Genomic DNA, 14,409 nt, shown 5'->3' with positions numbered 1-14,409 from the left:
GTGGTATACTCATCTTTGACAAATCTGATGATGTCACCATCCTACAAATATACCTGTGGAACAGTAAAATCCCAGTAATTTGTATAGTGCGTCGTGCAAATGCATACTGCTGTAGTATCATAATGTAGTTAGGAAAGATTTTGAATCTCGTACTTGCTGACTATGTGTGTGTGCTCTAGGTGTGTGACACCGTTGGCCAATGTGGAGTGGGTTTTGATTTTTCTAGTGTATGACATATCACAATGACAACTGTATGTGCATTATACATGTAAGGGAGCTGTGGGGCAAATCCATATACATACATGTGACCTCAAGTATTTCATAGGTGGGTACTCTGCTTTCTCCATGAACGCATCTGTTATCTTTGCCAGAGCCTGCTGGCACTTTCCAGACCTTAGGTCACTTCTGTATGTTTGTGACAAACTTAGCCACTGCAGTGATCCCTGGGCTACATCTTCCGTTTCACATCCACTCTTCACAGTTTCTATTGAAGAGTGTGAGTGAGGGTTTATGCTTGAGGTATATTTGAAACCTGTTCCAAAGCAAGCAAAGTCTGGCAAATATGACTAATCATTATAGGTGTGCAACAGCCTCTGTGGATCTGCATGCAAACCCTTTATTGCTTATGTGCTCCACAGAGGGATTTCCAAAACCCTTTGGTAATGTGATTATCAAAGGAGAGATGACTTAACACATGGCTCTATGTATACATTAGTACCTGTTCCACATTTTGGGGGCTACTACCTATGTGGTACTCTGCGGATACTTTGTTTTCTAAAAGTGGATAACTATGCTTTCTTTGTCTTATAGCTTTACAGCATGAGTTTGACACCAGGTATCTGTCTGTATGATACCCGTTTAGAGGATGTGTGTGTCATCTGGAGAATAAAGTATAGCCCACAGTATGCATTGTCATCAAACGTGGGCAGACATATCCCTACTGTGTTTGCTTGTACCTAAGAAAGCTATATGCCAAACAGGAGTGGTCCCAGGACTGAGTGCAGGTGAATACCACTTGTTACTGGCATAGAATAGTACATGGAGGCTGCAAATGTTACTGTGTGTCCTACATCTGTGTGTCAGTTGTCAAGCCATCATCTAACAATCGTTTATGGTCAGTTTGTTGTGGTTATGTATAATACCAGTATGTGGGATGGGTATGAATTGCTGGTGAGCTAAAGCTTGGCTGTGTTGACCTTCCCTTCCTCACCTATAGCCTTGTTGACTGGCTTGAAGTCTACTATGTGTAGAAGCTATGATCTGGCCTTTAGAGAACTTAAGTGGGTATGGTGCAGTGTTTGCAGTTTCATAATGTCTCTGTTAATGAGTTCCATAATGCTGTGCTCGATAGCCTTCCAGATAACATTGGTCTGGCTTATAGGGTGAGAGTTTCCAGGACCTGTTGTAGTTCTACCCTTAATCAATTTATGTTAACATTTGCACTGGGTGTGACGAGGGTGGACAGGTTTAAGAATAAGTATATTAGAGGGTCAGGCCAGGTTTGAAGGTTAGTAGACCATGCCAGATAGGCAGGATTAAGTTGGTTTGTACATGTGCTGAGGAGGGATGCAGAGTATATTGTGAAATAAATGCTAAAGATGAAGCCGACAGGTAACAGGAAAAGAGGCATGCCTAAGATGAGGTTTATGGCTATGGTGAGAGAGGACATGCAGGTGGATGGTGTGATAGTGCAAGATGCAGAGGGCAGGAAGAAATGATGTACTGTGGTGACCCCTAATGGGAGCATATGAAAGGTGAAGAAGAAGACGTAGCTCAACCCTTGTGGACTGTGACACCATTACGGTGTGTCATTCCACAAGTATGTAACCTGTATAGAGGCTGCATCTTCACAGAGTGTTTAGGTGAGTGGTGACTTCATATGTCAGCTTGTGTATGACACAGCCAGGGAGACTGTCCAGTACCATTGCCACTGTGGTGTGTACTTTGTTAAAGAGATGTTTTAACTAGAGTGTCTGTGAATCATCAGGTTTTACATTCTTCATGTCTGGAAATGTCGCCCTTGTGTAATGACAGGGTGGTGAAATTCGCATTCAAACTGTCTGACAAGGAATTGGTAATGTCAGTCAGATAAGTGTACTTTGTGACCATTTACATTAACTGTGACCCAATCTGAGATTTCCCCTGTAGATTATGAACAACACTGAAGAAAGCTTTAGTGTTGTCTTTGGAATCCTTGCCATTTTGTATTTTGAAGCTTGCCTTGTATGCTTATTGAGGGATTGTATTTTCCCAATGATACTGACCAGAGAGGTTATCCCTTCTTGGTATGTAACTCTTTTTTTGGTACAACTTCACACCTTCTATTATATATTTAGTTTATGGCAGGGGTCCATGAGACTAATGCACTTTTACTGTATAAGTGAGAATTTATTGTGTTTGTGATAGCACGATCCATGCAACCCTGTAGGTGAACAGTGTGCATTAATAAAGGATTATGCAGCTGGGACAGTGTTAACCTTAGTAATGCAAACCAATGACAGATAGCAAAAACAGCATCACCCACAGCACAGTGTCAACTCGTGTCATACACACACATGTACTCAAGTTCCAAAATGTGTTTAGTACAATGCATACTGGCCACCAATAGAAAGTACACTGTCCAATACAGGGCATGTCACCCTGCCCATGTGTCCAATATGCACGTACATGCAGACAGTGCACCTCCACCATGTTCACAAATGTACACCTGCAAACCTGTGCTGCACACACCCCACACTTACTGTCCACTGTATAACACATGCTGACACAACTACACATATCAGCCAAGTGGCACATGGGCAAACAAAACACAATTGGAATAAACACTGGTGAAAACAATACAACATTGCTAATTACAGCTTTAATGCATCATGCCTGCTCAGCTACACCTTCAAGGATATCATTACACTTTACTGTTGACAACATGCTACACATTCAACCATTGCTATACTTTATTAAAGTCACCCTGTGCATCAGCACCATGTTAGCCTGTTCCTGCATCAATGTTATAGATGACAGGAGGTGGCACAGGTTTCATCATATGCACAGGGTGTGTTGTTGGTTTGCCAGAGGCCTACACTGAGCCATACAATCGACATGTGTGTGTGAGTGTGTGTGTGTGAGGGCCATGAGTACTGTTATGGGGCAATGTTGATGTAATGTGTGCAGATATGTGTTTGCCCTAGGTTTCTGGTTTATGTGTGTGTGTCTGCATGCACACAGTTCCATTATGTGGCTGCCATATACTGGGATTTGTGAGACAGCTACAGACTGTACCTGGCAGGCTTTAGAGATCACCGTTTCTGGCCATGGATATGGAACCTGTGCCTGGCAGGGGTGCTACAGACAGTATCAGGTACTAATCCAGACTGGGTACTATCCAAAGAGGTTGACATATGTCCACTGGATCCAGGTCCCTGCTGGGACTAGCTAGAGCCACGTGCACATGGTCTTCTAGGATGGTCTATGGACAGCCCCCCCAACATTGCTGGGGCTGGTACTGGCACTACTGGAGCGGCTGTGACTTGCTGGATGTCCATGGCGACCTCCAGCTGCTGATGTTGCTGGCATACATCCACATCAACATCTCAACCATCCCACACTGTCCTGACACATGGTCATGACATTGTGGAGGACATCCAATATCTCAACCCAACGTCTATCAATGACCTCAGTGTAATTACATATGGCACCTGCTAGGTTACGGATACTGTCATTTACAGAGGTGTTATGACCCCTCTGTGCCCTTAGTCCCTGTCTGGTGTACTGCTCCATTCGTGTCTGTGCCTCTATGACAGCCTGGAACATGCGTGTGGTAGAAAGAGGTGTAGCACGTCTGCCAGGGGCATGATGACCAGCAGTGCTCTGATGAGAACCCCTGGGCCTCTGCCTATGTGGTACCATTCCAAAAATCTGGCTATGGCTGCTGTGTCCTGATACATGTGCCATAGATACCACAATGTCCTGGCCAGTGCCAACCGTACACTGTCCCTCAGCTAAGGGCAATGGTGATGATGGATGTACAGGCAGTATGACTGTGTGCATGGATGGGGTGGAGACTTGTGTACTGTCAATTGGTGGCCCAACAACAGACCCTAACAAACCTGCCTGTGCCTCAACACACCTATCCTCATGATCAATGTCTGTCTCAGTGACATCAGGTTCCCTGCTGTACTGAACCAGCCCCACCTTGGCACCTGTGAGAGGAAAACAGGAATCACACTTTAAGACCTGAACATGATGTCAGACCACATGCACACATGCATACATGTGCACATGCGCACATGCACACATGCACACATGCACACATCACTCATGCACACACACAAACATACACACCTCCCTAAAGCAGACACACACAACACCAGCAATCTCAGAACATACACAATAGCAGGTGATGGTGGGGTACTGTATCACAGGCAAAACATTCATATCACACATGTCAGCATGCAGGACATGTGTTGCTCAACAGCATGCAGTGCAAGTGTAGACAGTCCTTGTTACCAACAGTATACATGGCTTTGATGCATGTGTTTTGTTATTAGGTGAGGGGCCTCCCCCTGGAACACAATGCATACATGGACACAACATTGCTGTGCAGGTATTCACAACCTCTGTAATGTACTGTGCACCATAACAAACAGGTGTACATACCATGGCTGGATGTGTATCTGTGTGTCAGATAGGTATCCAATGCTGATTACAGCCTATGTGTCTTTAGCAAATAATCGTAGACACATTTTTATCACATGCATGATGAGTATTCACACAACATCATCAGTGGTGCATGGATAATTGATGGAATACCATTCGGCCACATACCCAATGTACGGTACTTATGGTGAGTGTAGATCATATTGTGGACATGCCAGTGTCATCCATGACATGGCATGCTAAAACACAACTGCATATTTAAACACTACACATACCCAATGTGCGTCATATGACCTAGCCACTAAATAGCATCACAAGATATATATGTGTCAGTTGTGCAAATGGTGATTGGTATGCATATTGCTTAGAGGTGCATATGTGTGCACACACGCAACATTATGGTGTATAGCAATGAAAGCTATGTGTAGTATTGTGGTTACAATAACTGGATGGGGTATAGTACCATAGGCCATCATCATGAGTGGTCACTCAAGGCTACAAATGTTTCCCAAACAAGCACTACGCATACTGTACTGGGACTGTACTACCTTGGCTACCTTCACCATTTCACAACCAGTTGTTACATGAGTTTGTAAGGAGGCCAATAAGGAGCATTCCCTGAAATGAATGTGTAGTGTGTTGCAGAATGTTTAAATGCCCCATGATAGGCCTCTACACCTCAGGTATATTATGTGTAATGCGTGGATGGGATTTTGGATTCTGGAGTGTGTCTTTACAGAGGGTTTGGAAATCCTTTATGTGTAGCATGTTAAAATGCTCTTTGTATGTCATAGATGTGTATGTTATGTGCATGTTGAGTATCAACTGTGCCTATCCAATGGTCACTACAGTCTAGCCACATTTGTTTGAGATGGTATGGGTATTGCATGTGTTTGAGGCAGCTAATCACATTAGTGAGATGTGCGTGGTCTTACACCAAACATTCACAGCATGCATTATGGGTAGGTGTGTTACATGTGTACATGGCCTACACCTTAACTATGACATGCACTTTTTATTTACAATAATGAATGTAGAACACACTCACCAGCATCTGTCCGCTGCCTTGATGTCACCCCAGAGGGACCTACATAGAGATGAGACAGTTTGTCAGTGGCCACAACTGTGGCATTGCTACTGTGTGTTTGCAATCTTACAGTACAACAACAGTTTACATTCACAGGGCTACAGATTATGTTCCAAATGATCAGTATTGCACAACAACAGGCTCCACATCTTTTAATAACACACTCCACATCTCACATATGCATGATCTACCAATACAGATAACAGTAGTCTACAGATATGCCATGTTACCTGCATGCTCCATGTGTGCTTGCTGGGGTGGCTCCAACCTCCATCATGGTGTATGTCTGCTGCTGCTGTTGTTGGGTAGGTGCCACCAGGCTCAGGAGCAGCTCCTCCACTCTGGTGAGGGGGGATGGATATTAACACCACCTCCTGTTGCGAGCTGTTATCTCCACACATCAGCAGCATGCTGACGGACATGTCTGAGAAGATCACTGCAGTGGTGGCGTACCTGCTCATATATCCTGTTATGCAGGACTACCTCATTTACCTTGTGGACATCATCTTGCCACATTGCAGTATGCTCCTGCTGGTCCTGTCTGGTTCGTGAGAACATGAGACTGTAGTGCTGAATCGTACTGGTAGTAATTATATAATCTTCAGCACTATGGTAACTGGGGTTCCTGAGATGCGCCATGATCCCTGGAAGACATAAATATGAAAATATGTCTGAGCAAGTCATATGGCACATTTAACATTATACAATACAGATATCACTGAACTGCCATATATAGCAACCTATTAGCTAACCGTGAGTGAAACACTTTAACTGCCACTTATCACTGCTCAACCCACAACTGCTTGGAAGTGCCTGGCTCACTCTCTATCTAATGAACCATGTTCTGCACAGCAACAAAATAAAATCACTATATAAGACTATACAAGAGTACCTGGTGCACTGTATGCAACACAATGCACCACCTAGCCACAGCAGATATACATCAAGCTGATGTGTAAAGAAATATATCATCCATCACAATGAGTGTAAGGTCCAGTAAATGTATTACTCATACCACACAACTTGTTAATGGCAAACCCGTGGCCAAAATGTGTGCACAATTTTGAATATAGGTTGCATAGTGCTGTAGTACACTATGAATGTTGCTAGATATGCAGTTATATGTTTTACCACACATATGTCAAAGGACATGTTATAGACATACCCACACACACATCAGACATAATTACAGGACACAAAGGTGTGACAACCCAGATAAGCTTTCAGTGTGTACTATGCAGTACTGTGTGTTAGTACTTACACAACCTTAATCTTGAGAAATGTAATCTGTGATGAATGCAGGGACCACACAAAACAGTGGATGCAAGCAATGTGGACATACACCATACTTTGCTGTACAGGCCCAGAGCTTCAAGTAGTACTACAGTACACACAGGATTTGGATTCAACATCAGTACCAATCAATAATCATAGATGTAGTGCTTTAGCCTCCAGTGACACACCCTAGTTAAAACTAAGGGACTTAATCACACTGTATGCAATAGCACTTTTTCTACCTAGCAACAGAATACACAGCTTTTGCTAGGATCAAAGCAAGGACCCATAATACCATGACATAAACAGTTTCCCACTAAGCTATCCCACAGATACATATCTTTGATGTATTCACAAACACATTGACCATCACAGTCAGTCAACAATACAGAGAATCTATTGCAACAAGTAGATGTAGGTGTGTATGAGTATATATAACTATATATATATATATATATATATATATATATATATATATATATATATATACATATACACATCCATTGGTGTACATATACATATATATGTAGGCACATATACATTTCAGCTTTCATAGTGAGAATATCAATTATACAAAGGATGTGAGGTGTACAGTAATGTAATAAAATCGCACAGTCTTGGAATAAATGCATTGAAGGTGTTCACAGCCCAGGTAGCTTTAGCAGGTCTCACTGGCTTCAACATTGCAAACTGAAAAACCACACACAGTGTTTAACCACCACATGCCATATGCCAGCACTGTATGCTGTCTTGTTTGTCACACACTAAAACCTACATACAAATATGCGCATACTAACCTTCACCAACATATACATCTCCACTGTTCACAAACAGTTGCAATACGTCCCCTGCTCTATGCACATATACAGATGTGAATATATATGACACATATATATTTCTCCGTATGTGTGTGGCATACACACACAAGGTCCACACTGCTGTAAGTCCCTGGACCTCACAGCTGAACTGTTGGGCCTTGCTGCAACACAAACAGGTGTCACATATAAACACACACTAACATTGGGGGGGGCATATATGGCTACAAATGCTAGATAAGCATACTAGACTGCTACAGCAGTTGCCAATGCTAAGCTACACTTTAATATGACTATCATGCATGTGTTGTTCTGTCACACCCATGTTTATATAATGTCAGCGCTAATCCCCCCAACAGCCGTTGGCCACACTACTGTACAGAACACAGATAACTTGGATCAGATCTTTGACATTTAATGCTGAGCTACACATTTCACAGGTATGTCCCACTGCCCACAGGTGCACACTATATTGTTCATTGCAGTAGTTAAGCAGAACATCTATGCATAAATAACTACTGCTGTCACATATGAATGGTTCACATTATATAGACTATTCTTCAATAACATCTACTACATGCCAATAATTACATATGTGTCACATACATTTCCTTTGTATGATTTGGTAATATTTCTTTTTCTTTTTCCTTTTCTCTGTCTCTCTCTCTCTCTCTCTGTCTCTCTCTTTGTCAGTCTCTGCAATAGAGTGATTGAGTTTGCTGGCAGAGATCGCAGCCTGCTTTTGTAGGTATTTGCACATGAGCATGTGATGGCCTCTGCACCAATTAGTGGCCACCATTTGCTAATTGCATGCAGCCTGCTGTGTAGTAATTGCAGTAATCACTGTCATAGCAACCCAGAACTATAAATTGCTAACGCAGGTAGGCAAGGCCCTTTCAGCTTTCCAAGATGGAGATCATCCTTGTTTGCTGTGGACATCATTGTTCAAGACAGAAAGTTGGTATAGTTCTTATATCAGAAGCCAGGGGTGTAGCCAGAGATTTACATTTTGTACTTAGACCTAATGTTGCTGCTTCCAGTACACACTTGTCAGTGTAGAAATGTACTCACCCCTCAAAATGCTACCCCAAGATACATGGAAAGTTGTACTTTCTTTTCAACTTTTACAATTAACTGCCATACAAAGCTAGTTATTGAGATGTATTCCTTTGGCACAAGAATTGTTTGTGAACTGCTATACTGTGAATATTCATTTACTCAGTTCTAAACAATCTGTGCTTTTTTAGTGTTGATATTAGCACAAGCTGCTCAGAAAAACTGGACACATTTCAGTATTGTGAGTATGCTTACCTACATATGCACACAAAGGTATATTCTACATTTGGGTAGGGGTGCAGAAGTACAGAGACCGTAAGTATTATTGTATGGATTTTATCTTGCTGGACTTACAGGTTTGCTGTGTACATGTTAATTTATCAAGGCAAGTAGTCTGCCTGTGTAACTCCCAACTGTGGACCTATCCACATGGTAGCCAGAGAATAGCCTGTTATTTTTTGTCTGTGCACCACACAGGTCTTTTCAGCAATAGAGCAATGGCATTTTTACAGTTGGTTGCTACCAGTACATGGCTACATCCATTTGTATTTCAGTGTTGTGTTCCTACATAAGGGTATGCTTCCGAAACTCCTTCCAAAGCTATTTGCACAGTGTGTAACAGCAGAAAGGTTGATATGCCTCTGTGTTTCTGCCTCTGCCAGACCTCTCAAACACTCAGGTACATATTTGAACAGACTCATGGAAAAGCAAAGAAAAAGTCAGGGACACCTTTAAAATATTAGTGCCATTAAGTTGAAACATTGAGAGAATCAGAGCATATGAATTAATACACCTTTTCTGAAGTAAAAGACGTGTCTAACTCTTAATTATTGTCATTATTCATTAAGTGTAATTCACCACCTTTCTGGCCAAAGTCAGTAGTTTTAGGAGGGATTCAGAGGGACAGAGCTAAAATTTGTGTCAAAATCAGGGACATCCCTGAAAATTAGGGACAGTTGTGAGGTATGGCCTCTGCCCTAAACAGATATGCCAGTGTTTGTCCTGCTGTGATACTGTGTGGGGTTGTAAAGTGATGGTGTAACATTATTTCCTGCTAGAATGGCTGCTTCTCTTATCACAATCATGTAATGTAATTCCACAACAACTGTTGGTAAAGATCCACAGAACAAGTTGTGTGGTATGGCATTCCTATTTTTCCTTTACATTCACTCATTCTGACGCATGATATATTTATTTCAGCACCAACTTGTATATCTACTGTGGCTTAGTGGTACTTCATGTTGTGTAGCGTGTACAAGGTCCGGGGTTTGAGACTGACAGATGTGTTTAATTTTGCTCCTTAGCAGAACAAGGGCCCTCACATACAGAGTGACTAAGGCACTTTTAAGCAGTTGTAAGCGGGTTTGCGCAGGTTTGTGCGATGCTTAGCAATGCTTAGCTAAGCGCAAACAAGCATACACTCGCGCAAACCCGCTAAATACTGCTTAATAGTGCGTACTCCCACTAACCCCCATGCTCATTTCTTTGAAAGAAAAGAAAAATGGGGAGATAGGAAAGTGGTGAAAAAGGGGCAGAAAGAGGGAATGACAGTATGGAAAGTAGCTCGGGATGTGCAGGACGGGTGTAGGGAAGGTCCATAGCTGGTCCATAGCTGTTCATTTCTTTAACAGCAACAGCTGTGCATATGGAATAAATTTGGAGGTAGATATGAAACCTTCAACCCCTGAGAGAGGGGTGAGGACAACAAAGTATGTTGTAATGCCAATTAAATTACATTTTATATGTCCAGTGGACATGTGTGCAAAATGGGCAGCTATGTATGAGGCGTAATTTTTTTTTTGGGAGCAGATTGCCCTTTTTTGTTTCAGGTGAGAGTGGAATGTGTGGTAGGGGAAGTAGGTATATTTGGGGAGGTAGCTTGGGGAGGTAAACAGACAAGACAAACAAGACGCATACAGGGGTGGTATATGACACATGTGGTGGGTGAACACCTTTGACAGGGCGGGATGTTTGGAAATCGCAAGCCCATGAGCCCACAGATGGAAACAGTGGGACTGAGGTCCCCACCCATGGGCAGTCACCACTGCACCTTCACAGCCCAGAGGGTGGCTGTGCTGGGGGCTGTGTAGGAGAGGCAGGCTGACCCGGGAGTTGCGCCACTCATGCCTCAAGCTGGCGTAGAGGTTCTGCAACAGAACATTCAAGCTCTTTATGCACCACAGCCCGGACCGTTCGAAGGGTGATAGGTGGCCCTCCTCTGCCCACATTTGCACAGGGGGGGCTGAGCCCCATCCCCTGCAGCGCTTCCACCTGAAAGTGGCACAGGGCCAACAGATGAGGAGGTCCCAGGCTGGGCACCGGACCTGCTGGTGCCTGGTGCCATGGCCAGCTGAGGAGGAACAGGTGGGTCCGCTGGGACCGGCCTTCCCATACGAACTATATTTTGGAGGGTTTAATAAAGATATGGGTTAGTAACAGTCAACAGCATTCCCAATTAGTTATAATAGCATGCAGAAGCATTCTCATTAACCAAACACACCAGATTTTCAACAGTAGAAAAGCAAGCATAACACATGCATATATAGAACAATAGTGCAGGTTGAATTGATGGCAAGAGGCCACCAATATTGTGGTATTTTAACAGGGCACATGCATAGAAATAAATGCAAATATTTATAAACCAATAGGACATATGTCCCAACAAATGTTTTGAGATTAGACATACCGATTGAGGTGTGGAATTGCATTTTTTATGCACATACAGTAGGGTGGAAAAGGATAGCTTAATTAACAACTTGTATATCCTTCCAATTTTCACTACATTCCTATTAACTGCAGTTGTATGTCCCTTACATGTATTATTACACTACCCAATGTCCTTATATTGTGCAATTGGATTTTGCTAGATCATTATATACATGAGCTGTATCTTACATACAAACTGTCCAAGATGCAGATGTTACTGCTACATATTTTGAGAGTTGCTCACACACACTACTGCTAAGATGGTACACTGATAGCTCTACTTTCATATAATTATCTTGATATGTTCAGGTGAAAGTATCAGTTCTATGTTAACAGGTCCCTACATTTCTGGCAGCACACTGACATTTCCGGGGAACACAATACCAAGCTACTCATGTGCCAGATTAACCTGTACATGCTGGGCATGAGCCAACAGTTGAGGGCCGTAAATATGCATAAAAGCTACTGGCACTCCCTTCATCCACGTTATATGGGCCTACCCAAGTGTGGGGTAACACTGCTTAATACAACAGTACTATTTGTAAAATGCAACAGTACAACAACATATCAAAGAAAATGACACACGCTCCAGGAATTATACATTTATTAAAGGATTATTACACCTTTAGTTATTGGGTTAAAACACTTTTTGAAGGCTCTCTCATTTATTTTATATAACAGTACATGCAGAATAATTTCTAACCTGCCTGATGACACAGCCTTTGCAACCTATCTTCATGGGCTTGCTGATTCATAGCCCTGACACCTGTAGCTGTGAAGTAAATGCAGTGATATTGAGACATACCTATCCATAGTATAGACAAGCATAGCAATTCTTAACTACTTAATACAATGGCTACTTACTCAGTACTGGGGCATTAGGCATTGCACAGGACTCCTGGAGCCACTGGTCCAGTTGATCCTCCTTACGTCGCTTCAGGTCAGAATAATGGTGCCTGACCTGATCACCAGTCTGAGGAATGCCAGTGGCACTGGTGAGATCACAAGCAAGACTGTTCCAGGTCTCCATTTTATATTGGGTGCCCTGGTACTGGACCCGCAGGAGTCTTTCCTCATGATTGTGGACAAGGAGCCAAACCATTACTTTGGACTCCTCAATGCCCCAGCATTGCGCTCAAAATCGAGTGCCTTTTCCAACACCGGCCATGCTGACTGCAGAAGGGAGCTACAGCCAGTTATGGCAAGTATTCCCACCTGTGGAGCTTAAATATGCCTCATTTCCTGCACTTATTTGTGATTGGCCAGTTTTGAAAAAACAGCTGTAGGCACACCTGCTTAGCTGATGTTGGCAATGTTTAATATTCCTTTGATAGATATGTGTCTGTTGAAAGTGCATGGTTATTAAATGCTGTCATGACTTAGTGGTTATGTACTGTGACTATAGTGCACAGTATCCTGAGTTCGAGACCTGTCACTGCTTTTTATTTTCCTACTGGCCAGATTTGAATGGTTAAGGTACAGTAAAGGAGGTGTACCCATGTTTAGCCGACTTTGTTCAACTTTGCCTGACTTTGCCCAATGTTGCTCGACATTGCCAGACATTGCGCTGGTTAGCATGGTGCGCAGCTACGTGCAAATACGTTGTAGTTGTGCTGGTTAGCGTGGTGCACAGCTACGCGCAAAGACATTGCGCTTGTTAACGCAGTGCTCAGCTACAAGCAATTGGTTTTAAATATGCTAAATACCGCTTAAATGTGCTTAGCAGTGCTTTATATTGCTTAAAATAAGTTACTCATGCCTCAGAATGCATAACCATTTCACCTTCATATATATATAATTCGTTCACTACTACATATAACATTTGAATGCTTTTTACAAAACTTATACATGATAAATGTCAGGAAATATTTTTGTACACATATTTCCAACAGAAAATGGAATGTGCAGTAGTGGGACTCAAACCGGGAATGCCTCCTCTTTGTGCGAAGGCTCTAACCACTACGCTATTATTATTTTGCTTAATTTGCATATATTTTTTCTTATTATCCTCTTCGGTGTCTAAGCTGCTAACTGTAGGGCAATCCCACACAAACACGCGCAAATACAGGCAGCTATATCGGAAATAAAACAAAAAAAATACATTTCTTTTAATTTTTTAATTTGTACAAGGTTTAACATATGGGGGAGTGTAGTGTTACAATGTACACGTGAGCGGACTCGCTCATGTAACTCGACATTTCTCAAGTTTTGTCATTGCAGGGGCATGGATTTTTGGACTGCTTGGCAGTCCAACATGCCCCCTACACTCATCCATGCTCCGTGTAAGCTTTAGAGTTGAGGCAGCGCACCCTCATTAATATGCATGGCGCACTGCCGTCATACTCTTAGACTGGCGTTTCCATGTAAGACTAATCTAGTCTTACACGGAAGATTAGTAAATCCTGGGGAATGTCTCTGAAAGCTATTAACTTATATACAACTGTCACTGTGTTCAATAGGGTGAGATGCAGAAAGTGGTAGAAATTCAATTCTGATTAGTTACAGACACTGCTGTATGTCTGAATTAAATAAATTCGAGAAGTTAAAGGCACTGCTGTATGTGTGAATTAAATAAATCTGAGAAGTTACAGACATTGCTTTAGGTTTGAATTAAATAAATCTGAGAAGTTACATACACTGCTTTATGTTTGAATTAAATAAATCTGAGAAGTTACAGACACTGCTGTATGTTTGAATTAAATAAATCTGAGAAGTTACAGACACTGCTGTATGTTTGAATTAAATAAATCTGAGAAGTTACAGACACTGCTGTATGTTTGAATTAAACAAATCTGAGAAGTTACAGACACTGCTCTA

At 42.3% G+C, this 14,409-nt stretch overlaps 1 protein-coding gene across 1 annotated transcript in view; it reads left to right on the top strand.

Moving 5' to 3' along the window:
* Positions 1-14,409, top strand: part of LOC122805934 (extracellular calcium-sensing receptor-like) — a 167,192-nt gene that overhangs the window by 121,457 nt on the left and 31,326 nt on the right. The gene's annotated exons all lie outside the window — the stretch shown is intronic.

This window comes from Protopterus annectens, chromosome 7.part0 (genome assembly GCF_019279795.1).
Source record: "Protopterus annectens isolate FY-2018-M chromosome 7.part0, PAN1.0, whole genome shotgun sequence".
Classification (NCBI taxonomy): Eukaryota; Metazoa; Chordata; order Ceratodontiformes; family Protopteridae; genus Protopterus; species Protopterus annectens.
Note: the sequence above shows the minus strand (reverse complement) of the source record. Positions and strands in the feature narration are given on the sequence as shown.